The sequence below is a fragment of the Natator depressus genome, chromosome 8 (genome assembly GCF_965152275.1).
Source record: "Natator depressus isolate rNatDep1 chromosome 8, rNatDep2.hap1, whole genome shotgun sequence".
NCBI classification, from domain to species: Eukaryota; Metazoa; Chordata; order Testudines; family Cheloniidae; genus Natator; species Natator depressus.
The window spans coordinates 98,025,507-98,050,246 of record NC_134241.1 but is presented as its reverse complement, the minus strand read 5'-3'; the positions used below and the strand labels follow the sequence as shown (position 1 = coordinate 98,050,246).

General features: G+C 41.8%; 1 protein-coding gene across 3 annotated transcripts in view; it reads right to left on the bottom strand.

The window, feature by feature from the left end:
* BEND5 (BEN domain containing 5) overlaps window positions 1-24,740 on the bottom strand; it is a 1,373,097-nt gene that overhangs the window by 983,377 nt on the left and 364,980 nt on the right. The window lies entirely within an intron of this gene.

Genomic DNA, 24,740 nt, shown 5'->3' with positions numbered 1-24,740 from the left:
AGTTACACTTTAAAATTGGGTCTTCTGTTCTGGGTGAAAATACCAGTGCCAGTGGTATTCCTTATTGTAAGGGAATTTCAATTAGAACAGCATGAAGCCTGTTGGGTTCATTTTGCTGAGGTTTGTATGAATAATTTTCCAGTAGCTTCTGTCAGTACATGGCTGCACCAGGTTACAATGTGTGAAATTCCCAGGTTCACACCTAGCTTCTCATTCTTTTTATTACAACGTTTATGTGGGTGGGGCTCTAATTTACATCACTGATATAAGACACTGCAAGGACCTGAGCAAGAGACCCTCTGAAAAAAAGTCATGCTAAAATTTTGTCTAGATCCAAAAACAGGACCAGAGCTTTATTCAAGTGCTAGAACAGAGCTCCCTGAGGAAGAATAGGGAGCCCATTGACTCACAGGAATCTCTGTCCACAGCTACCTACATTCAGGATGCTTGTGCCGCCGAGACAGCTGAGATACTGTCTCACTCAGACATGTATTTGTTAATATGTTAATTTAACCATACAGTTTCCACTTTCCAGAAATGAAGTTTCTTTCACCACAAATTGTGTCACATAAATTCCACTCAGGTGGTCTAGTCTAGTGAAACATCAGGACTTTCTTTAAGGTAGTTTTGATGCATCAGGAGCACATTAAATTAAGTCAGTTAGTGAAACTATATGCAACTAAAATGGGACTGTAGTCAAGAGTCTTTAAGCTGGTGTCCTCTGAATACAGATCAGATGGAGTGACAGCATTTTACCTGCAATCTCTCAAGAAGATTGGGGCGGGGGGAAGAGGCAGCCAAGCTAATTGCTGGTGCCTTGTTCTGGCAGATGTCCAGTGAAGGTACTCCATAGGGAAGGTATCCAGTGACCAGATAAATGGCCTCTTAAAGGACTTAAAAGGAGGTGCTGGATAAAAGAACAGAATGGGGGAGGGGATTTGGGGACTCCTATGATTTGTATGGCAGGGAGTCAACTCCCCCCATTCTTATAGCCCACCTTAATCCTCCTATGACGGGGGTGGATGGTAAAGTCGAAGCCATGGGTTGGACTGGGGGGACCTAGATGGAAAATGAAGGAGGGCTGGTGGAAGCCCCAGGTAATGATTTTAATAAATGTGGATTTGCCTGCACTGTACACTTTATCTGCGGGGTAGTCCCAGACATCTATATAATAAAGTTGCGGACTGATTAAAATCCATATCAAGTGTCTCCTGTCCTTCTTTTGGTATAGCCAGACACTGGGACTGTAGTCATTAGTCTTTAAGCTGGTGTACTCTGAATACAGATCAGATGGAGTGACAGCATTTTACCTGCAATCTCTCAAGAAGATTTGCGGAAAATAATGAAATCTGAGCGCACATTATAAGGTAATAAGTTAATTCTAATCTAAAGATATGATTAACAGTTAGTGTTTCAGCCTGTTACTTCTATCTATAATGTTTGAGTCCTGTTCCAAGCTTTGTGTTAATTAGAAAGTCAAAAATTAAAAGAAACTTGATTAAAAAGGAAATTCAGACAATGTAAGAAACATCTAGCAACCCCTGTGCAAGCAAGTATAACAGGATGTTTATCCCACAGCACACAATACCATTTCCAGATTACTACTCCATTCCCAGACTAAAGCAGAGGAAAATGTGAGTTTTCTTAGCGTATCCAAATTACAGAGAAACATGTGCAAAATAAATTTGTTCTTTACCAATCCACTGTAAAAATTTACGGTATTCAACATGTCTCAAAATGTCCTATGTCTTATATACAGTGGGTGGACGAATATTTATGTAGTAGGATGCAGTATAAAACAATCTGTAATTGCTTCCAAAATAAGAGCGGATGCATCTTTAATTTTTTTTTAAAATAGAAATTCTCCTCTATCCCCATCAGAGCATGGTGCTTTATAAGTTTAAATGATTGCACACTATTTTCTATTTCTGAAATTTCTGTTGGGGATTTAAGCTTCTGAGGTTTTTCAGAGAAGTAGAGATTGTGTTACTCTTACCTGAGCCCTTCTGAATATGTGTTTTGGTAAAATTCATTTAACGCTTTAGAAATTTCTTTATCACCTTCATGAATTTTAAAAGTTGGGTGCTTAATTTTTTTTAAAGACCACTGTAGATGTCTTCCTTACCTAGTAGGATGGGAGTCTGTTGGCTTTGTTGCCACATGTAAACAATCTTTGTTTCTTGTTACACCACTTTTATAATTTAGAATCGTACAGAATGTTCTGTATGTTAGAGTATATATAAATATTCTTAATCTCCTGTTTGCTTGTGTTGTTTTTCCAATTCAATTTGAACTTTTTCAAGATCTTTTGGTTTCTCGTCCCTTAACTTTTTTTTCCTGTCTGGATGCACAGTTACAGTATAAAACATTTTGGGACACTGATTCACCACCTCTGGAAGAATCCTTTAGCACTGCTTACAAAGTACAACCTGCACTTCCTCATCTAGCTGCATTTCATGAGTCTGCGTTTTTATTTGGCACATTTAAAGGAGGTGAAGAATAGGTTTGCTATTTACTCATGAAATAACTAAGAGGACACAGCAGTTGTGTAAAATATACTATCTTTATAAAGTTCACATAACAAGATATAGGGAGTCATTAGCAATGTCACCAAAATTTCCCGCCAGCAGCAGTTGCTTAATAAAGATACTGTGGCAGCAAAGACCATTGCTTGAGTTCATGATACACAACTAAGGCTGTGTTGGGACTGGCAATTGTTAGAGCAGCAGACTCCTGGGTTTTTGTCTTGACTGTCACCGATATGCATTGAGAGTCACAACTTCTGTGCCTCACCTCCTCATCTGTAAAACAGGAAAAATACTTACCTGTCTCCCAGGAGTGTTGCGAGGCTTAGCTAGTTAGTATTTCTAAAGTACTGAGATTGTTGAAAGAGTCTATATAAATGCAATTATTATATTCCTAATAAAGCATAAAACTGGGAAATAAATCAGAGGAGGAAAGAAGAATGGTTCTTGTTGCTAAAGCACAGGAATTCCGAATTCTAGGCTCTGAGAATGTTTACAGGGTATATTAGTGAACACCAGCTGGGTTATGAACCCTAGTACGCACCAGCATGTTGTGCACTAACTGTCCATGTAGACTACTGGCAGACAAAAAGATTTCCTAGTGCACACTGATGTAGTCCCACACTACATCAACATGCACGAAGGAACTTTTAGTGGGCACCAGCAGGATCCACAGGGACAGTTCGTGCACAACATACTGGTGCGTACTAGAATTTACACCTCAGCTGGTGCACACAAATGTACTGCGTAGCCAAGCCCTCAACTACTGTCATCTTGTTTGAGGCAGATAGTCATCGTGTACCTCAGTTACCCCATCTGTAAAATGCATCAAATAATACGGCCTACTTCAAAAGTGGGAGATTTTATTAATGTAGGTGACACATTAGGAGATGCTCGGATGAACGGTGCTGGAGAAATTCAAAGCATTCGGGTAAAATCCTGGCCCACTAAAGTCAGTGGGAGTTTTGCCATTGACTTCAATAGGGCCAAGATGTCACTTTTAGTTTTAGATCCATGTGAAAAAGATGTTGCTTAGACCCAACAAAATCAGGGGCATCTTTCAACCCTGCAACAAATAGGCTATTAGAGCAGCAAAAGATGGGTTTCCCATCCCACAGTGGCCTAGAAGAACCTTACCAAGAGGAGACTTCTCTCCACTCCCAGGACAGCCGCAAGAGGAGAAAATCTCCAGTGAATGTGTGCTAAATATTAGAAACATGTATGGAATAACATTTCAAACAGATGTCTGAAGGTACTTTTAGCAGGTACATATTTTACAGACTATTTCCAACAACACCCGCCTCCTTCTTCTCCCAGAGGGAGCAAGTCCTAAGACTCAAGAGTGGAGAGGGGAAGAGAGGGTGAAATAAAACAAAAAAGGAAAAACAAAATCCAGCAATCCTACATGTGATTCAGAAGAAAAATAGTTCATGTTAAAATGAACCTGACGTACATTTTTAAAGCTTGGTCACATAGGTTTAAAGTATAATCAGCTTTGCCAGTAAATAAGCAAGAGGGCAGGATAAGGAAAGGACCAACTCAAGACATGCCTTGGAAAATGAGAGTCTATAATTAAGAAATAAACAGTAGCAGGAGGCTTCTCTGTTTTAGTTGCCGATGCGTCTACATGATTTATATATGATAAACAATATCACAACAAACTAAATAAAAATATTCAAGTTTATGTAGCTGTGAGTTTGTACTTTTCTTCAGTTACACAGTGATAATTAAGAGAAGACATTTGAAACGCCCACTTAAAAAAGTGAACATACTTAACACAGGGTAGAATAACACAGAACTTAGTAAAGATGTCAGCTCCATCTAAAATCATAATTACTGTGTACAACTTGCTCCTGAGGGGTTTCCCAGTTGAAATAATTGCATTACTTCAAGTTCCTTTTATTAAAAAAAATTATAGATAGACATAACATGTAATTTTGCCAACAAAAATAGTGTTTTCCTTATTTCCAGATTTTATATTTCCCTGACAAAATGCTGCAGACTGCAGGGAAAACAATAGCACGGCGCTAGGGGTAAACATTAAAGCTTTGAACCCAAATTATATGCATTATCTTTGAAAACTTATGGCGATCGGGGGAGGTCCCAGATGACTGGAAAAAGGCTAATGTAGTGCCCATCTTTAAAAAAGGGAAGAAGGAGGATCCTGGGAACTACAGGCCAGTCAGCCTCACCTCAGTCCCTGGAAAAATCATGGAGCAGATCCTCAAGGAATCAATTCTGAAGCACTTAAAGGAGAGGAAAGTGATCAGGAACGTCAGCATGGATTCACCAAGGGCAAGTCATGCCTTACTAATCTAATTGACTTCTATGACGAGATAACTGGCTCTGTGGATGAAGGGAAAGCAGTGGACGTGTTGTTACTTGACTTTAGCAAAGCTTTTGACACGGTTTCCCACAGTATTCTTGCCAGCAAGTTAAAGAAGTATGGGCTGGATGAATGGACTATAAGGTGGATAGAAAGCTGGCTAGATTGTCGGGTTCAGTGGGTAGTGATCAATGGCTCCAGGTCTAGTTGGCAGCCAGTATCAAGTGGAGTGCCCCAGGGGTCGGTCCTGGGGCCGGTTTTGTTCAATATCTTCATTAATGATCTGGAGGATGGTGTGGATTGCACACTCAGCAAGTTTGCAGATGACACTAAACTGGGAGGAGTGGTAGATATGCTGGAGGGTAGGGATAGGATACAGAGGGACCTAGACAAATCGGAGGATTTGGCCAAAAGAAATCTGATGAGGTTCAACAAGAACAAGTGCAGAGTCCTGCACTTAGGACGGAAGAATTCCATGCACCGCTACAGACTAGGGACCGAATGGTTCGGCAGCAGTTCTGCAGAAAAGGACCTAGGGGTGACAGTGGACGAGAAGCTGGATATGAGTCAACAGTGTGCCCTTGTTGCCAAGAAGGCCAATGGCGTTTTGGGATGTATAAGTAGGGGCATTGCCAGCAGATCGAGGAATGTGATCGTTCCCCTCTATTCGACACTGGTGAGGCCTCATCTGGAGTACTGTGTCCAGTTTTGGGCCCCACACTACAAGAAGGATGTGGAAAAATTGAAAAGAGTCCAGCGGAGGGCAACAAAAATGATTAGGGGACTGGAACACATGACTTATGAGGAGAGGCTGAGGGAACTGGGGATGTTTAGTCTTCAGAAGAGAAGAATGAGGGGGGATTTGATAGCTGCTTTCAACTACCTGAAAGGGGGTTCCAAAGAGGATAGCTCTAGACTGTTCTCAGTGGTAGCAGATGACAGAACAAGGAGTAATGGTCTCAAGTTGCAGTGGGGGAGGTTTAGGTTGGATATTAGGAAAAACTTTTTCACTAGGAGGCTGGTGAAACACTGGAATGCGTTACCTAGGGAGGTGGTGGAATCTCCTTCCCTAGAAGTTTTTAAGGTCAGGCTTGACAAAGCCCTGGCTGGGATGATTTAGTCAGGGATCGGTCCTGCTTTGAGCAGGGGGTTGGACTAGATGACCTCCTGAGGTCCCTTCCAACCCTGATATTCTATATTCTAAAAACTATGACAGCTATATATGAAGAAACTGTAATGAGATTTATCTATTTAGATTGTAAACTCTTTGGGGTAGTAGGGCCTGCCTTTTTCATAGATTTGAAGGCCAAAAGGAACCAGTACGATCATCTAGTTCATTTTCTGCATAACATAGGCCAGTGAAGCTTACCCAGGAATTTCTGCATCAAGCCCATAACGGCTGTTCGATCTATAGCATATCTTTAAATCAAGATAGATATCTTTCTGAAAGACTTCAAGTGACAGAGAACCCATCACATTCCTAGGAAGACTCAGACTTTAAGGCCAGAAGGGACCATCATGATCATCTAGTCTCACCTGCTGTAATTGCAGATCACAGAACCTCAACCACCCACTCCTGTAATAGACCCATAACCTCTGGCTGAGTTATTTAAGTTCTCAACTCATGATTTAAAGACTTCAATTACAGAAAATCCACGATTTACTCTAGTTTAAATCAGCAAGTGACTCATGCCCCATGCTGCAGAGGAAGGCAAAACCACCCACAGGTCTCTGCCAATCTGACCCAGGGGAAATTCCTTCTCGATCCCAAATATGGTGGCCAGTTGGACCTCGAGTATTTTGACAAGACCAGCAGCCAGACACTAGGACAGAATTCTCTGTAGTAGCTCAGATTCCTCCCCATCTAGTGTCCCATCACTGGGCATTGGAGATAGTTTCTACTAGCAGTTGCAGTAGAGTTATATACCATTATAGGCAGTCTCATCATACCATCCCCTCCATAAACTTGTCAAATTCAGTCTTGAAACCAGTTAGGATTTGTCGCCTGTAGTGAGGTGGACTGGCCCTCCCCAGATGCAGAGGAAGAGGGTGGCTCCACCCCCTCATGAGCAGAGCTCTACCCCCTAGCTCCACTCTGCCCCCCTCAGCCCCCGGAAGCCAAGGGGCAGGGCAGGAGGTATAAAGGTGGGACCCAGAAGCTCGGTCAGGGCTCAACCACTGAAGGGGATATATGCTTCCTCTGGGCTCTCACGCTGGGAGGTGGCAGGAGGCCCGTAGAGTGCAGACAACTGGCCCAGACCGCCTGGACCCTGGACTGACCTGACCTGACCCCGGGGGAAGCAGACAACTGGCCCGGATTACCCGGACCCCTGGATGACCTGACCCTGCAGGAGATCGCTAGCTGGCCCAGACCGTTGGCTGGCCCAACCCCGGCAGAGCTACTGCTTGCAACTGAGGCCCCCGCCGACCACCTTACCTCGCCACCTTGGAGGGGGAGTGTGGACGTGGCCATGGGGTAGTAGACCCCTGTTTGGCTGCACAGCTGGCAGAGGGTGAGTCAGTGTGTTGCGGCTTGGATCCCCGCTGACGCGGTGGCAGACCACTCTGCTACTCTTAGGGCACTGGGCCAGGACACAGTGGAGTGGGAGGGCCTGTGTCCCCCCTGCCACTCAAGCGGTGGGTGATAGTTTTCCCCTCCCTCAGGCTAGCTGAATGAAAGCCTGCGTTAACTGACTTTGGTTGCAGGCCCAGGCTGAGTGACTTTGTTTCCTACCCAGCTCTAAACCAGAGCTTGGGCTCATTAACTGCTTGCAGTGCCACCTGAGGTTGGAGCTGAGAGACTTTGTTTACCACCCTGAACCAGAGCCTGGGCTACATGCCTATTTCCTGCTCCGCCTGAGTGCAATCTAAGCATAAGTGACTGTGCTTGCTGCCCCGCTCTGAACCAGAGCCTAGGCTGATTGACTATTTGCAGGTCCACCTGAGTGTAGGCTTGAGCCATACTTGAACAGGCCTCGCTGATTCCAGAGACCGAGTAAGGTGGACTGGCCCTCCCCGGACCCAGCCAGCGAGGTACCCCACCTTAAACCTGTTACAGGGCCCGACTGCTCCCCTTGGAAGGCTATTCCAGAACTTCACTCCTTTGATGGCTAGAAACCTTTGTCTAATTTCAAACCTCAGCTTGTTGATGGCTAGTTTCTATCCATTTGTTCTTGTGTCAACATTGGTGCTTAACTTAAATAGCTCCTCTCCCTCTCTGGTATTTTTCCCTCTGATGTATTTATCAAGAGCAATCATATTTCCCCTCAGCCTTCATTTGGTTAAGCTAAACAAGCCAAGCTCTTTGAGTCTCCTCTCATAAGGAAGGTTGTCCATTCCTTGGATCATCCTAGTAGCCCTTTTCTGCATCTGTTCCAAAAGTTAATGGTAGATTCCGAGGCCAGAAGGCACCACTGTGATCATCTAGTCCAGTGGTTCTCAACTCGTGAGAGGCTTGTGCGCCAATCAGCACACAGTTGCAGCCCATGTGACATCCTCAGAGCCATACAGGTAGTATATAGATTGGGTGGATGCGACCCACATAACTCAGAGAGCTGCATATGCTGCCCACAATGGTAAATAAGTTGAGAACCACTGATCTAGTCTGACTTCTTGCACAACTCAGGCCACAGAATGAATTGCCCTCACCATTTAATTTGCCCTTTATTTCTAGTTTCAATTTCTGTGGCTTCAGTTTCCAACCATTATACCTTTGTCTGCTGAAGTCAAGAGCTGCCAACTGTTAGAAATCTCTTCCCTGCGTAGGTACTTGTAGACAGTATGTATGAGCAGTGCTTAGCACAATGAGGCCCTGATCCCTGACTGGGGCCCCTTGGCACTGACACAATAAGTAATAATATGAAAGTGCATAAAATGTGGTATGTACAGTCACCACACGTACTGAAAACACTGGCCCGCTTCAACCCATTTCTTTGGCTGGTTTGGGGGGTTTCTTACAAAGCAGGTAACAAAACAAACATAAGAATCTGAGTTCCATCAGAAAGGGTTTTGTTCTATTCGTAGCATCTGGTCTCATGTTTTAAAACAATATATTTGTACATGTATAGAATTATAACATCTCTAGAATTATGTACAGAATATTTCTCCTTGTTGCACTAAATTTCAGAATTCAGGACTGTTATAAAAAAAAGAAATGTTTCTCTTAGGTTGTTCACAGAATACCAGCTTTTATCAAAAGCTATAGAAGCAACCTGAGGCTTTTCAGCTTCTTCCTATAACTTAGATCCTGGCACTGTTATAAAACATGAAGAAAATAGCAAGCGCCTGACTTTGTTTCACAGATTACATGTCCAATAGTGACTCAATGTGTTTTTTTTTTTTAAATGGAGCAGAGTTTACCTACAGCTAGGAAAGCAACCACAAACACATTTTTCCTTTTTTAAAAGTGGAGTGAGAAAGCAGGAAAAGATCAGTCTAAACTGCAATCCTCATGCAACCCAGAACTCTCCACATTCTATTCCAAGGGTAACTAACGCAACATACTGGACATTGTAGCTTAAACTGATGGCTACAATTGTATCTACCAGTAATTTGCTTTATTACCATGATGCTGTTTAGCCTGTCCCTCACTTTCTTCCTAACATGATGTGACTTGGCAATCTAAGCATGAGACTCATGGTTAAATTTCAGTAGGCGGGCACAAATCAAAGTACAGGGCCCTAATGCCCCTAAACTTAGAAGGATTCAGCATTTCTTAGTTACTTAAAGGTTGGATCCAATCTCAATAAACAGGCAGAACCAAAAAGCAATACTCCAGACCCCAAACTCTGAGAGTGTTAACATCTGATTTTGAACTCTGGGCTCATCTCTACAAATTTCACAAATAACGCCCCCCCCCCAAAAGTTTCATCCAAAAAGCTACTTAGATTTGAAAGCTATTCTTTAACCCCTCAGATATCACGAAAAGCAGGATCAACTGCCAAGTGTCTATTTTCTCATACATTTTCCATGGACACTAAATAACCTCCAGATACATTGTACATACAAGTAACCTCATTTGTTAATTGAGCTCAAATTATTTTCTAAAAGATCAGATTCTCTTCTCCCAAGAGCCACAATTTCCTGTGTTCACTCTCGCCTCCCCCCTCCCCCCAAATCTGCTCCCAAATGCAGCTTTTTTCTTCTTTTGCCAAGCTTCTTCTGAATCACTGCCTGATACAGGAATAAGAGGTGACTGATAGAGAAAGAAGAAGTTCATCATTTGTTTTCTGCTTTTTTCCAAGGAAGAACGAGTATATTACACAGTTCGCAGTTGAGGAAAGCTCTTCATGTCATATGTTATATTTTCAATAAGATGTGCCTTCATCCAGAAAATAACCCCTGTGGTCTCTAGACCAGCTGCCTACTCTGTAAGGAAATTAAAAACAATAGAAATAAGTGAAAAAGGATGGAGAGGAATGAGTCATTTTGTAATCACCTCTCTGCACTAAGATACCAAGAGGCAGCGCTTTAGAAAAGGAGCCTAAGTATTGTTTGGCAGAAATTATTTAAAAAAAAAAAAAAAGAATGACAACTTTCCTTTTTTACCATGATTTTCTTTTCCCTTTCCATGTCCAGTTTTACTGTGGCTCAGCACTTTTTTTTATTACTTTAGTTTTATATTTATTACATAACCTGATTACATGACATAACTATGATGATATAGCTATTGACTAAGATATTAGAATAACCTTCTAAAGATTAAATTCTTATATAAGACAACCATATAGATAGCCCTGACTTCTACTCATTTGAATCACTTTCCTCCATTGGTTTTACAGTAAAGATGTGGCCACAGAATTAGGTTGGTTAATTGCCAACGGGGGTGTTTAAGCAGAGAGCGTATGACATTCTTTATATATGCAAAAATATCCACACACACATATAAATGCACTAGCTAGCCTCACTGTAATGTAAAGTTTGGGAAATCAAGTAAATGAACTCCAAAAGTTAAGGTCCAGATTGCAACTGGCCCCTGTGCAGGGCCCAGGAGTAAGGGTTGAAGAACAAAGAAGCTCCTCTTTGATTGTTATTGGTCCTTCTGTTTGGGCATCCACACTCCCTCAGTGATCCTGACTATGACCTGTTGCCCCATGTACCGGCCACAGAATGAGTCAAATACCACACAGAGAAAGTGGCATCATCTAAAAGGCTGGTTCAGCCTTCAAACCCGCCTGCACACCAGCGCTGGAATGTCCTGAGCCCCAGTGACTTACGTGGTGCAGGTGTAGAGGACCTGCTCACAGGGAGCCTATTGCAGGACTGGGGCTTAGGTACTTGAAGGTAACACAGAAGCAGAAAAATAAAGCCAAGCAGCAGCCTGGACCTAGATCTACAGGGGGGTTGTCAGGGTTGGGTAGCAGAGAGGAAGAAGGTACTGCACTGGTGAGGATGGCTGAACTAGCTCTCAACGTTTCTTTCAGAAATGGGGCAACAATATCTAACCACGTGGCCCTCAGTTTGGACATTTGTGCTTTGGGGGCTTGACAGAAGGAGCAACAGGAACTGAGTCCTACCATGACTGGGGTAGCAGCTTCTTGGAACCCTTCCGTCACTTGAAGCCACTGGTAGCCACAGAGGTAGAGACTGGTCTCTCAGACCTAGAATCTGAGTTCTGACTGGGTCTAGAGGGTCTAGTTCAAGGGCTTCCTTTAAGAGTATGAGACCCAAGCAAATCTCCCTATCCTTTCATGCTCTGGGAGTAAAGGTTCAGCAAGTTGGACACTGAGAAGGCGAGTGTCCTTCTCAGAGACATCTGAGGCACCAAATGTGGTCACCAGATGCCAGAAAGACAGCCAGGCAGGAAGCACTCTTCTTGAACCCTGGCTTCTCCTGTTTCTTGAGTTCCTCCATAACCCACAACCAGGAGAAATCCCAATTCAATAACTATATGAAAATAAGCTAATACTATTTCAAAATACAAAGAGACTGACTCCGAAGGGACTAGAGTGGTTAACATCTGTCCAGCTACTCGGTTGGAAGCAAGTGAGATCGTGAGGGTGCTCCACCCCCCGATAGCCTCACCCTCAGTGCCTCGTGAAGGCTGAGGAGAAGGGCAGGGGAGCACATCAGCTGACGCTGCTAGAAGAGGTTTTTACCATAAGGCACCACAAGGCGGCACGTTACCTATAAGTGAGAATGTTAGGAGCCACTCGAAGAGGAACAGGATTTTGTAAATAAATAAGATTGTATCAAAGATAGAAGACTGTGTCTTCTATTGCTCCTCCTAACTGGAGAAACTTACAAGACTGAATTGTTTGGCTAGCTGCTTGGGTCAAAAGGGGTAACTGGTGCTATTTTGATAAAACTACGTTTTGGCCCCAAGATTACATCTATACTTTAATCTGAAACAAACCAAATAACCATTTAAGTACTTTTGTTTCAGAAATATATTGTTATATACTAACATCTGGAAGTTGTTTTCATTTTATGTCATCAGCTCCAGGCTTGATGAATAACAATGAAGATGAAATATGATAAAAATGAAGTGCTACCTCAAATGTTGGTGAGAAAAATGCAGAGCAATGGTTAGAGTTTGATTTAATAAGATGGGGCCAAACTCTACCCTGTTACCCCAGTAACAATCAAAAGTAACTCCTATAAAGTTACCAGGATTTGCATGAATATTCTTGAAGACAAAGTCTGGTCCACAAATCCTTGTGGAGTAGATAAAGGCTATGAAGTTTTATAACTATGATACTTACTTGGAACATAGCACATTTTATCTAGAAAAGGCTGTTAAGGAACTACAGGATTTGCAGTTATTGGAAGGTACTTGTCAAATGGGAAAGACAGACAGACAGGAGAGCAGACAGAACTGAAGAAAGATAGCCTGTCATCACTGGTAACCTTATAACAGCAAGCGTTGAAACAGAGTGCACTGTACATAAAACAAAAATAATGCTACATTTTATGACAGGGATATGCTTTTCTAAGAGCTTCTTGAACTCCACAGGAGGACACTGTTCTTCACCTTATTTAAGAAAAAGTGCACCTACACCCGCACGCACACAGGCTGTCTTCCGATTTCCCTAATACAGAGCACGTATGGCAAGAAACAGTTTCATTCGGCTCCCTGACTTCCCATAAATCTTAGGGTTTGTCTGCACAACCCCGGAGTCTGTGCTACAGGGGTGTGATCTGTAGAGAGCACCAGTGTATTGCACTCTAACTCTGCTGTGTGGACCGGTCCATGTGGGCGAGTTAGAATGCAACACACTGGTGTGCTCTACCAATCATAGCCTTGTAGTCCAGACTGCAGCGCATCAATCCAGCGAAACCTCGTGTACAGGTGTGGAACAACTTGCTACATTTAAAAGGCATGGGAGAGGCTGGTGGAAGCTGGTTTCATGCCCAATACAATGTCCTCTTGTCTGAAGAGGGGTATCTGCTAGCTGGAGAGTAGGTACCCCAACCTGGCAAGTCAAAGAAAAGAAAACAAATAACTCAAAGGGTGAATATAAATAATTACCAATATGGTTTATCTTTAGCTATTTCTATTTTAATATCTTTTGCTGAACATGGCCTGTGCTAAATGGCAGGGTACTGGATTAGGCCCATCATATGAAATGAGTTTGATATTCCTGACTTAGAACCATACAAAACAGATGGCATTGAAACACATTACAAGCTGTAGCAACTAAAGACTGCACTGAATGCTGAACAGGATAAGATGTAGTTTAAGAAGAAATGCAATCTCTCCTTTTTATATTTGTTTGTCAGGGTTTGTAAAGACAGGATATGTCACTAAACTGAGTATTTTCCATGCTGGATTTCTTCATGGTGGAGCCATCCAAGTTTATAATAAATCCTGATCCAGCAAAGGGTTGAGAGTCCTCTAGTCTTTTTAACTTTAATTGGAGGGGATGGCACTCAGTACCCTTCCGGATGTGCGCAGCCCCTATCTAGATCAGGTCCCTAGCAAACAGAAATGTTTTGCTATCTTTTTATTATTTCATTCGAAGTTTTTCCTGTAGTCTGAAATTTGTAATGTCAAGGTCTAATTAAACTTGATGTCTTCACTGCAGTTATATGTATAGTCCATAATTTCCAAAAATAAAAAGTTGTTTTTCCATTGGACTGTGTTCCTCTTTTCTACCAAAAAGTCTGTATTTCTCCATTTTCGTCTTACATTTATCAATTTTCCAGAGCTAAAAAACAAGAAAACCCATGTTGTCATAAAAGACCAGCCCACTTTAATCTGTGGCAAAAATGTTTATAGTTCCAAGATGCTCGCATTATTATAGAAAGTCTACAAAGGAATGGAAACAAGTTTTAAAAGAACCACATTAAAAAAATACTTATCTATTCTGTCAGGTGATAAAAAAAAGAAAAGAGCAACAAGAAGCCTGAGATAGAAGAGAGCCTTTGTTACCATAGCTACTGGGCAGGTGTGTCATTTTCAACTACAAACACACATTTGATAAGAGGCTTCTGACTGCAAATGCACCTGAATAAAATAAATAAAAAGAGGAGTTTCAGAAAAGAAAAGGGGATAGAGAGACTGAGCTGTTTCATACCTCCAGCTTATCTCACAGTTGATGTGTTATCAAGTCTTTGAAATTTTCATCTAAACAAAGGAAGAGCAGGTTTTTAGAATTTACCAATTTGTGATCTCTCAAATCTGTTCACTCTTCACCTCACCACCTTCTTCTAAACATCTGAAAGTCTTTCAAACCTCTCTGACTTCATATACACAAGCTGAGAAATATTAATTTTCCCATGAAGAACTGCGAGAAAAATACTGGAAAGAAAATGCACTGAAACTGGTAAATAGCTGAAGGAAACAACTGCTGTTTTTTAAAAAAGAGACTATTTAAAACGTAATTTCTACAGATTTTTATATTAATGATACTTTTGATCAACCCAGCAGAAGCAGCATACTAGACTAAAACGATGCCAAACTTTACTGTATTAGCAAAGTTCCATCACATCACTATGAACCATGAGCACAAGAGAAAGCAAAATGTCAGTGTAAAAGTCAAAGATAGCAGTCACGCCTACTTTGGATATTCATGCTGCTGTTCACAGAAGGATGGTTAGATTCATTTCTAAAAATGTCATCACCATTAATTCACTGAAAGCTGGCGGCAGTCTGTGTCTAAGAATCAAGCACATACATGTCAGAGACGTGAAGTAGCAAACAATGGGTCAAACAAATTCCTGGCTGCTCTATAACTGGGGGGCCTGATTCTCCTCAGAGTAAAGTTAAATGGGCGTAAGTGAACGGACTCTTGCAATATTTTGCCACTTTGGGTTTTTATTCCAATTGCAATATAGAAGCGAAGAGGCACACGACAATGAAACATGATTTTACAACAGTTAACTGACTTTATTCAAACTTCAGAAAAGAAGTTTGATTTCAGTTAGGGGCATTGATTTTATCTGAAATGTGTTACTCAAGTGCTGATCACCACCTCCTTTTTACAGCCTCTTTCATGTGCACGATGTCCAACACCAAGAAAAGTCCCTCTGAGACTGAAACCAGGGTTGTAGCTTTATTAAAAAGCCTTAGGAGTGTCAAGCCATTGAACTTGCCTGACCAGTGTCATGCAGCAGAGAAGTAGTAGTAAAAGAGATGCTCTCAGAGAAGGAAAAAAGACTAGCCACGGAAAGGAAATGGATAGACATCTAAGCTAAAAATGGCAAAGTGTCTGTGAATAGTGACAACATAATACATATGCACTGTCCTTTTGAGGCAACCCCCACACTCATTCGGAAACTTCTTCCAACATTATTATGAATGAATGTCTCTCGAGACTGGTAACCAGAAAATAGCTTATCTCTGGTCTACACTACAAAAACATCTCTGACTGACAGTTATACTGACCTAACCCCCGGTTTAGAAATCGCTGTGTTGATGGGAGGGCTTCTCCTATTGACATAGCTACCACCTCCTGGGGTGTAATTAGCATCTTCAGTATGTGCTACAGTGCGGCTGCAGTGCTGTAAGTGTAGACAAGCCCTTAGTTTCAGAAACACAAACTATACTTCAAAATAAATATGTGGAAGTGGACTGCTATGTTACACCACTGCAAGTATGCCCAATTCTGGCCATACTCTTGGACTGAGAAAAGAAATTTAGCTTCCCCTTTATCAGCTATGCTGCTCCTGGAACTAAAGAGCCACCATTTGAAACGTACAGCATTCTTATTTCAGCTTTCCTCTAATTTCTCATCGCTCCATTACTAATGCTTTGAAGAGGCTCAGGGTCAGCAATACAATGGATCATTTCTGTATTCAGTCACATTGTGCTATACCACCTCAAGGCACCTACTAATTTCAGATGCAGGGGTGCTGGGGCCCACCCTTTTTGTGTCTTTTAGGGTGGTGTAGATTCCCTCTTTTCCTATCTCTTCTAAGTAATCAGTGTTACTGTGAGGTGGACGCAGGACAGGAGACTCCTCATGTGTGCACTAGGCATACCCATAAAATTGCACACAGTGTTGGAGAAATATTTCATGTTTGAGTCTGCGCTGAAGTTGTATTCCAAGCCAAGAGAACGTAACTGTCAGACTCCAGAGATGCCAGCAAATCTCACCCTAAGAATTATTCAGGTTGGTAAAGCACTTCATCAATTGATACTGCTTGCAGTCAACAGCAGACGCCTACATGAAGCTCTGCAAAGACCTTCCTACTCCCCTATAAAGATCATTCACATTCAGGAAAACTTCTCAGACCACATTGCTGGCCAGCAGAGAAAGGTTGGATCAAACAGCCTACCTTCTTTCTATCAATTCTGAATATTTACATCACTGGACATAGTGGGCACTCTGAAGGAGACTGTGTGCAAGCCCTGTGAATCTGACCCCTGCCCTTCCTCGCTGGTGTAAGACATGCATGAGCAAGTAGGGCCTCTCGTGACCAAAATAGCCAATGCTTCATATTCAGTGAAGGACTCTTCTCTTCCTCCTTGAAGCACACAATAGTCCTTCCAACAATGAAGGAACCAACTCTTGATACATCAGATCTAGTTAATTACCACCCAGTGTCAACCCATCCATTCTTGAGCAAGCTCATAGAGAATCTAGTCAAAGGCCACCTGCAAACTCATAACTGAAGCCAACATCCTAGACTTCGCACAATCTGGATTCAGTACAGGACAGACCCAGCATTAGTGTCTCTGTTGGATGATCTGTTGCTGTCAATGAATGGAGGTTGGATATCCTTTCTCATTCTCCTGGACCTCTGTGCAGCATTCAGCACATTTGACCATGTGATCCTACTGAGCCACCTGAAGGAGACTGCAGGACTCCATGAGAATTAATTGAAAGAGTATGAATCCTTCCTGGAGAGATACACCCAAAGGGTGGTTTTGGGAAACTACACATCCACCTCCAGACCTCTCACACATGGAGTCCTATGAGGATTAATTCTCTCTGGTCCTATTCAGTATCTTCATACAGCCACTAGGAACTGGAAAAATCTCAAACTCAGTTGGCAACAGTGCAACACCTCTTTGTTTCTCCATATACGGTAAACTACCCTCACCAAACCAGTCCATTGCTTGGCCAATGTCAGTTCATGGGTGAACAGCAGCTGGCTGATGCTGAACTTCAGGAAAACTGAGGCATTGCTGGTAGGTAGAGGGGAACACCTTGAAGAGTTTGGGCCACACTGCAGTCTCTTTGATTTAAAAGTACATACTAACAATTGTTTAAGTCAGTCTGCAGTTGAGGAGTTTTCCTGGATTACTCCCTGATGCTCAGCTCACATACAAGCATCTGTTAGTAATGCGTTCTACCATCTGCAGTTGGCTAGGGGACTCCATTCCACCCTTGCAGATGATGATCTGGCCTCAGTAACACATGGTTTCATGACCTCCTGGTGGTACTTCAGCAATGCAATATACCAGGGTATTAAACCATCAGCCCTTAGGAAACTCCAATTAGTACAGAATGCTGCACCTTATCTCCTCAGCAACGGAGGCTGCACCATTAGCACATCAAATTTGTCCTCCGCTTTCCACAGTAACTTCCTGTAAAATATCGAGTCAAGTTCTTTATCTTTAAGCACTCTGTGATGGGGGCTCAGGATATCTAAAAGACTGCTAAAAGCTCCAGAATGGGGGCCATGGACAAGTCTGCTCTCCTCGGGCACAATAGAGCCATTCACAGCAAGCTTGAAGCTCATTTGTACAGGAGACAAAGCTTTCTCAGGGGCTAATCTGAGACTGTGGAACAAATTCCCACAGGATCTAAGAACCATCTCAAACATCACCACACTATTCTATGTGCAGAGAACACTTTTACCTTACCTTTAGCCACACAAAATACACACGCACGAAAAACACAACCAACACATAGAACAGCAGACACTGAATAAAATTAATTTCTTTTTAAAGTTACAATTTCCCTCTTGTGGGAAAGGGAGAAAGACAGACTCACACATGATGAATCATAGTAATAAGGGCAATATAAAACACAGAACAGGTACAAACTTATTTACAATACAAATTTGCATTGTTTCTGATGTTACTGTCAAATAAAATGGAAGACTGACTTAACCACTACATCAGTTAAGTGGATGACAGCATATGCGGGTGGCAAAGAATTCTGGCCTCCTTAAATGTAAAAAAAAAAAAAAGAGAGAGAGAGAGAGAGGGAGAGAGAGGATGAGCTATGTCCCACATCTTTAGTTTTTGATTGCATTATTGTATGGCTGATTCATTAAAGCTGTTATGGAACAAATCTCAGACTTAGGCCAAAGGAAGAGTAAGTAGTAACTAGAGCAGATGCAAGAAATCAACGGTATTATTTTCTTTCCTTTTTGGAATTTAAATTCTGCATTTAGCACTGGTAATGGTTGAGAGATAATCCCTAGAACCACTTAAGAGAGAGAATTTTGTTACTGCTTGTCCTTATCTGGATAATCAAATAAAAAAGGCCAACTGGCTACCAAAGCAGAGCTTCCATGCTAACTTTAAAATACTTTAAATGTAATTTGTTCAGTAAACTGCAGTACATTAAATTTCTATATTAAGTAAATTATAAGGAAGAGTGCACTTTGCAAAATTAAAAAGTGCTCCGTTAACTTATCTATTATTCCTCTGGGAAAGTTTCCAAAATGTGCCTAGTACAATTAGATAACTTTTTTTATGGACAGTGTACAGCTGGGAAAGAATTCTTACAGCTCAGCAAATGTATTTCCAATATTATTGAAGCCTCCTTTATATTTTCCAAGGTGAAACTCTGATGACAAAACACCATTTTTCTAGGTTGTATGGGTAGATTGAAAACTTTGAGATAAAAGTAACTACGTAATTCCTTATCTGGAGACTGAAATCAAAGAAATATTGATCACTTGCATGGTTTTAAATGAAGTCAACCTTTTTTTAAAAGTACTCTTTAGAAATGGACTTGGGATGAAAGTAATTGGGACACATGCAAGAGCAGATTTCAGTAGATCACAAAATCATAGGACTGGAAGGGACTTCGAGAGGTCATCTAGTCCAGTCCCCTGCACACATGGCAGGACTAAGTATTATCTAGACCATCCCTGACAGGTGTTTGTCTATCCTGCTCTTTAAAATCTCCAATGATGGAGATTCTACTATCTCCCAAGGCATTTTATTTCAGTGCTTAACTGTCCTGACAGTTAGGATTTTTTTTCTAATGTCCAACCTACACTGCCCTCATTGCAATTTAAGCTCATTGCTTCTTGTCCTATCGTCAGAGGTTAAGGAGAACAATGTAGCTCCCTCCTCCTTGTAACAACCTCTTATGTACTTGAAAACTGTTTTCATGTCCCCTCAGTCTTCTCCTCTCCAGACTAAATAAACCCAATATTTTCAATCTTCCTTGATAGTTCATGTTTCCTAGACCTTTAATCATTTTTGTTGCTTTTTTCTGGACTACAGATCCTCACCCTACAGCAACTGACATATTGCCTTCATCATATACTGGATAAGAATGTGTTTTCAAATAATTATTTTTACAAAAAAAAAAGATACTATTTTACAAGAGTGTGAAGAATACCTAGCTTTTATATGCCCACGAAACTTGTCTCTCTGAAACAATTTGTAACCATCTGGACACTGAACCCTTAAGGGTATAAGTCTCAGATACACCATGACTTTCATCTGTATACACCAGCTGGCCAATCAGTATTTTTTGGTTGTTGTTTTTAAATCAGTTAATCTCTGCCTATTAAATACTATAGAGAGGGGAGCCTTATATTTATGTGATGCCTCCCTTTCAAATCTTAGGGGAACAAAATCTGAGGAAAAAGACATGCAGAGTTAGGGAATTTCTCATTGAGCCAAAGTAACCCTGCTAAAACTGACTGTAAGAACAGTAAAGTCAAGTCAACATTTCTCCCAGGAATGTTATATCTGGCTACTTTACATCAGCTATGAGAAAACACATTGAAACTACACACCTGGAAGCTTATCAAAGCACCAGAAAATGGTTAACAGGGACCATCATATATTCAGAATTTCAATTCAGGCATGCAGAGGACAGTGGAGCACTCTGCAGCTCAGAGGAGGTCAGGTAGGATGGATTCTCCAGGGACCAGGAAGATCCTTATTTTCTATGAGGGAAATGGTGCTAGTTGAGAATCAGATCATATCTACTGTAGAGTATCTGGGCTTCTGGCAAATAATGAGACTATTAAAACTTAGGTACCAACTTCCCTCCCACAGTGTTTTCCCCTCAAAACCTATGAGCCAAGTCACAGTGAGCAGAATAACTTTAGAAACAAAAATCTCTTAATTAACATCACACATGTGGGCCCAGAATACAAAAACACTGGGTTGTGTTAATCTCACTGGTTCAAAAAGTTTCAAGACGAGGTCTACTATTCTGCATGGCAAGGCTTTTGACAGCAGACCTGTGGAAGCAGCCATGTATGCCCTTTTGGGCATGCTCATATAAAGGGTATATTGCCACATCAGAAAACCAAGTGTGGTTCTGAGATAATTATGCTTTACATAATTACTTCACTGTATAATGCTTCACAGTAGCACAATTATTCTGAGAATATTGTGCTACTGTGAAAGCTTTTTATTGGGTAATGATTATAAGGTGTACAGTGAGATGCTTTCTTCACATCCTGTATAATTTTCAGGAATATTTTTTATTTAACCAAATCAATTGCAAGAAGTCTGTGTATTTAAACATATCCTAGAGAGTGAGACATGGTTGCACTCAGTTGGATACTTATCACCTACAAGCGCACTTGCACTGTATTCTCCAAACTGCATAGGCAGGAAGCAGAAAGGTCTCTTCATGAACCAGCTCTCCCAGGAAATAGCTACAAGGTGGAACTTCACATATGACATGTAGAAAAGCCTGATGGAGAACAAACAAGCTTTGATACTTTTTTGCTTGGAGACAACTGGAGCCTGGAAGACATTGTCATTCACATTCTCAAGCCCTTTGAGGAGTTAGTTTGAAAGATAAGCTCCTGAGTGCTTGCATATTTGTCATGGTACCAGCTGTCAGAGCTCTGACAGTCTTATCTCAGCACACAAGTACTGGATCAAGCCAACAAGGCCATGAAACAGAAAGTGTCTTTCTGAGCAGTTTAAGTGTGTAGTCAGGAAATATACCACATAGCATGCATGCTGGATCCTCAGTCCTTAACGTTCAGCTCTGAATTTCACCAAGACAATTCTGGGGTTATCACACATAGGCTGGAGAATATCAGGGAAAACCCCTTGTCATCTGAGGAGTAATAAAAACCAAAGAGAATGTGTCATCAAGCCCACTTGGAAGCTTCATATGTGAAGAGGTACTTGGAAAAGATCATGACTGAATCGCAACCGACTACATATTCTGCCAAATCTTAGTTTGTGCTCTACCTCACTGAGCCTACTATTCCACACAGAGGAGGCCATGATGAGTGGCGGAAGAATCATGCTAGTTCATTGCTACATCTTGCAAACCTGGCTTTGTCTTACCTTGGAGCTCTTCCCAGCAGCATTCTCTTCGACAGGCTCTTGAGCTACACTGAAGAGGTTACGTCTGAAAACAGATGCCAGCTCTTGCCAGAAAATGCAGAATAGCTCATCTTCTTGAAATGTGATCTGCCCACACTGGATTTTTAATACTGATAGCTATTTGTAATTCTCCACCAGATTTTCAGAATGCTTGTGTATACTATTTATAAATCAAATCCACAGAAAGTTTCTGGTAACGAGCATTACACAAACTAAAGCACTTCCCAGGTATTCTCCACTGAATTGCTAGCACTGAAAACTAACCACTATTTTTAATACAAATTGCTGTTCTAGTTTTAACCAAGAAATGCATATTTAGCATACAGAGTATGTAGTGAAGTAGTAAATGAAAATAACTAAGTTCATTTTGCCACCTAAACTCTGAATATTTCCTATACATTCCGGGATGCATGTTGTAACCTAGATTGGGATTCCAACTACTGGTACATGGAAAGCATGTAGTAGAATTTTTTTTTTTAAGTGTGTGATCTCTACAATTTTACTTGCTTCAAATTTTGATTTAGTAGGCAAGTTAGAGTGGACTGGTGTGGAAAGGAGGGGAAAAAATTATTTTTCTGCATCATAGTTGGTCTCAGCCTGGATGGATCAGACGGGATAAACAGCTTGAATTTAGGAAGGGAATTGAAGTAAACAGCAATGACATCATCCACATCCCACCAGATGGGACATCTCAGCTAAGAACAGCTAAGGCAGCATTCCACATGCCCCTCTTTCCACTCCCTTCACCTTCAGAGGCTAGGGACTGCAGCTTCACTCCCTCCTTGCTTTTCCCATCTCTTCCTCCTTTCCTTGCGCTGCTTGGAGTGCAAGATAGACAAGGGGAGAGTTGTCATACAGTGCACCTGCGTCCAGGTCTGGGGCTTCTCCTACCCACCATGGAGCCATTAGATGATGGTGGCAGTCCAGGGCTGGTGACTGTCTCTTGTACAGGTGTAGAGAGAGGAAGGCAATGATTCCCAACCAGGGTAGACCTTGCAGGCTTCCTGTTTCAATCCCACCCTTCCCACCCAAACTAGTAGCTGGATCTCCTATGATGCAAGGGTTTTGGCTAGTTAATTTTGGAGTCTGGAAGGAATTATTTTTTATGCTTAACATGGCAAACTGATAGGTGGGTTTTTTCCACTTTCCACCCAGAAGATTCTTTTGTTTTGTTTTTGGGGGAGGTGTTAAATTACAATTGTCACAATGTTAGAAAGTTTCAGGGTGGCTGGCAGGTTAGGAAGATTCCAACTGAGTAGCTAGTGGGTTACTTTGCAGTGGCCCTGGGCACTACCATGGCACGGTAAGGGGTATGCCTCTATGTCTGAAGCAGCTTTGGGCTCCCACCATCTCATCTTTCCTACCCCAGCATGGAACCAGGGAGGGGGCGAGACTCTGGCTTCCAGTCAGGGTCCCTTGGCAGGCCTGTGGGCGTAAAGGAGACATGGCCTTCTCACTCACCCTCAGGTTTAAAGTACATGAGGGGTCATTGGGTCCAGCTAAACAGCAGCACCGGAAGAAACCTGCTGGGTAGTTGGGGGTGATTTGCCCACTTATTATTGCTACATAAAGTTAAACAAAGAACGTCTGTGTCTTGTTTCTGTGTCCACATGAAGACACTCCAGAGGGAGTTCTCAGAAGAGAACTGCTTTGCAGACAGTGAGTACTGATTGTCTGGCATTTCCACCCAAGAAGGGAACTTTACTCTGATACATGCCAGGTGAGTGTTGATCCTTAAATGAAGAGTTGTGGTTTAACGTGCAGTGTTTTGAGATTCAAAAACAAACAAACAAGACTTTGAATAACTCAGATCATTCCTAGCTCTTCTCATTACCAGGCTGAATATTGCCAAGAAAGAGTCAAACAGTCCACTCTATGATTTCAAAGCAGTAGTCCCCAGGCATGAATTTAAAAGGGGTTTTATGAATACAAACAAATCCTGGCTAAAACAAACAAACAGTTAACCAATAACTCTCAAGTAATAACCCAAAGGACCCAGTTCTCATGCTATTTCTCAATAAGCAAGGCCCACACATGGATCTTTTCTAGGTTTGTGATTAAAACAATCTTGGTCACATTCAGTCCTAGTCCCCAGTCACTTTGCAGTGCTCTGCAGAACATATTTACTAGTATGAAAATGAACATTTATTCAGAACACCCTGTTGTCTAAAGAAAACCCAACATGAAAAATCATGCATTTACAAACACCTCACCATAGCATAATTATAGTGGACAGTCAAAAAAATTACTATTCATTACATGCACACAGACACACACATATGCAAGGATGTAGCCAGCCTGATGACAGTCTGTGGCAGAAACAGGCTCATCCACACCCACTAAGGTAAAAACCAGATCTCCTGGAGGCAAAATCAAATGCAAAGTAAATAGATTCTTGCAGCCAGACTTCCAAAGATATGCTTCCTTTGGCTGAGGTGAATGAGGCTAGGATTTCAACCAGTGTTTAAACATAAATTGGAGGGCTCCCTCCAGCTAATCTTTCTGTCTTCTCTGATTCTGTGTCTTGCAGAATCTGTTCCTTGCTTCCATTTTATGCTCAAATAAGTAACTGCCTAAATCTCTCTTTTCTCCTCCCTATTGATTCCTATGCAGAGGCCTCATGTAAATTCCTATGCATCATTTAAGCCCCATTTGAGTGTTAAGTGTGACTCCAATGGAGTGTTCGGCTATATGTAGACCCTCTGTACAGGAATGAATTTCGCCCTTACTGGACAAGCTTCTCCAATTGATCCACCATATCCCTGGAGTGAAAGCAGACAATTGTTTGGTAATGCCCTGGCAACCAGAGCATGGGGTGCACTACAGCCATCACACCACAACATACACTTCTCTTCGGTAATATGCAAATTAGCAAGAAGCATTCACAGAGCTACAAGTTTGACACTAGGTAATGCTAGCAATTTGTACCTTGGATCCCTTTTTTCTC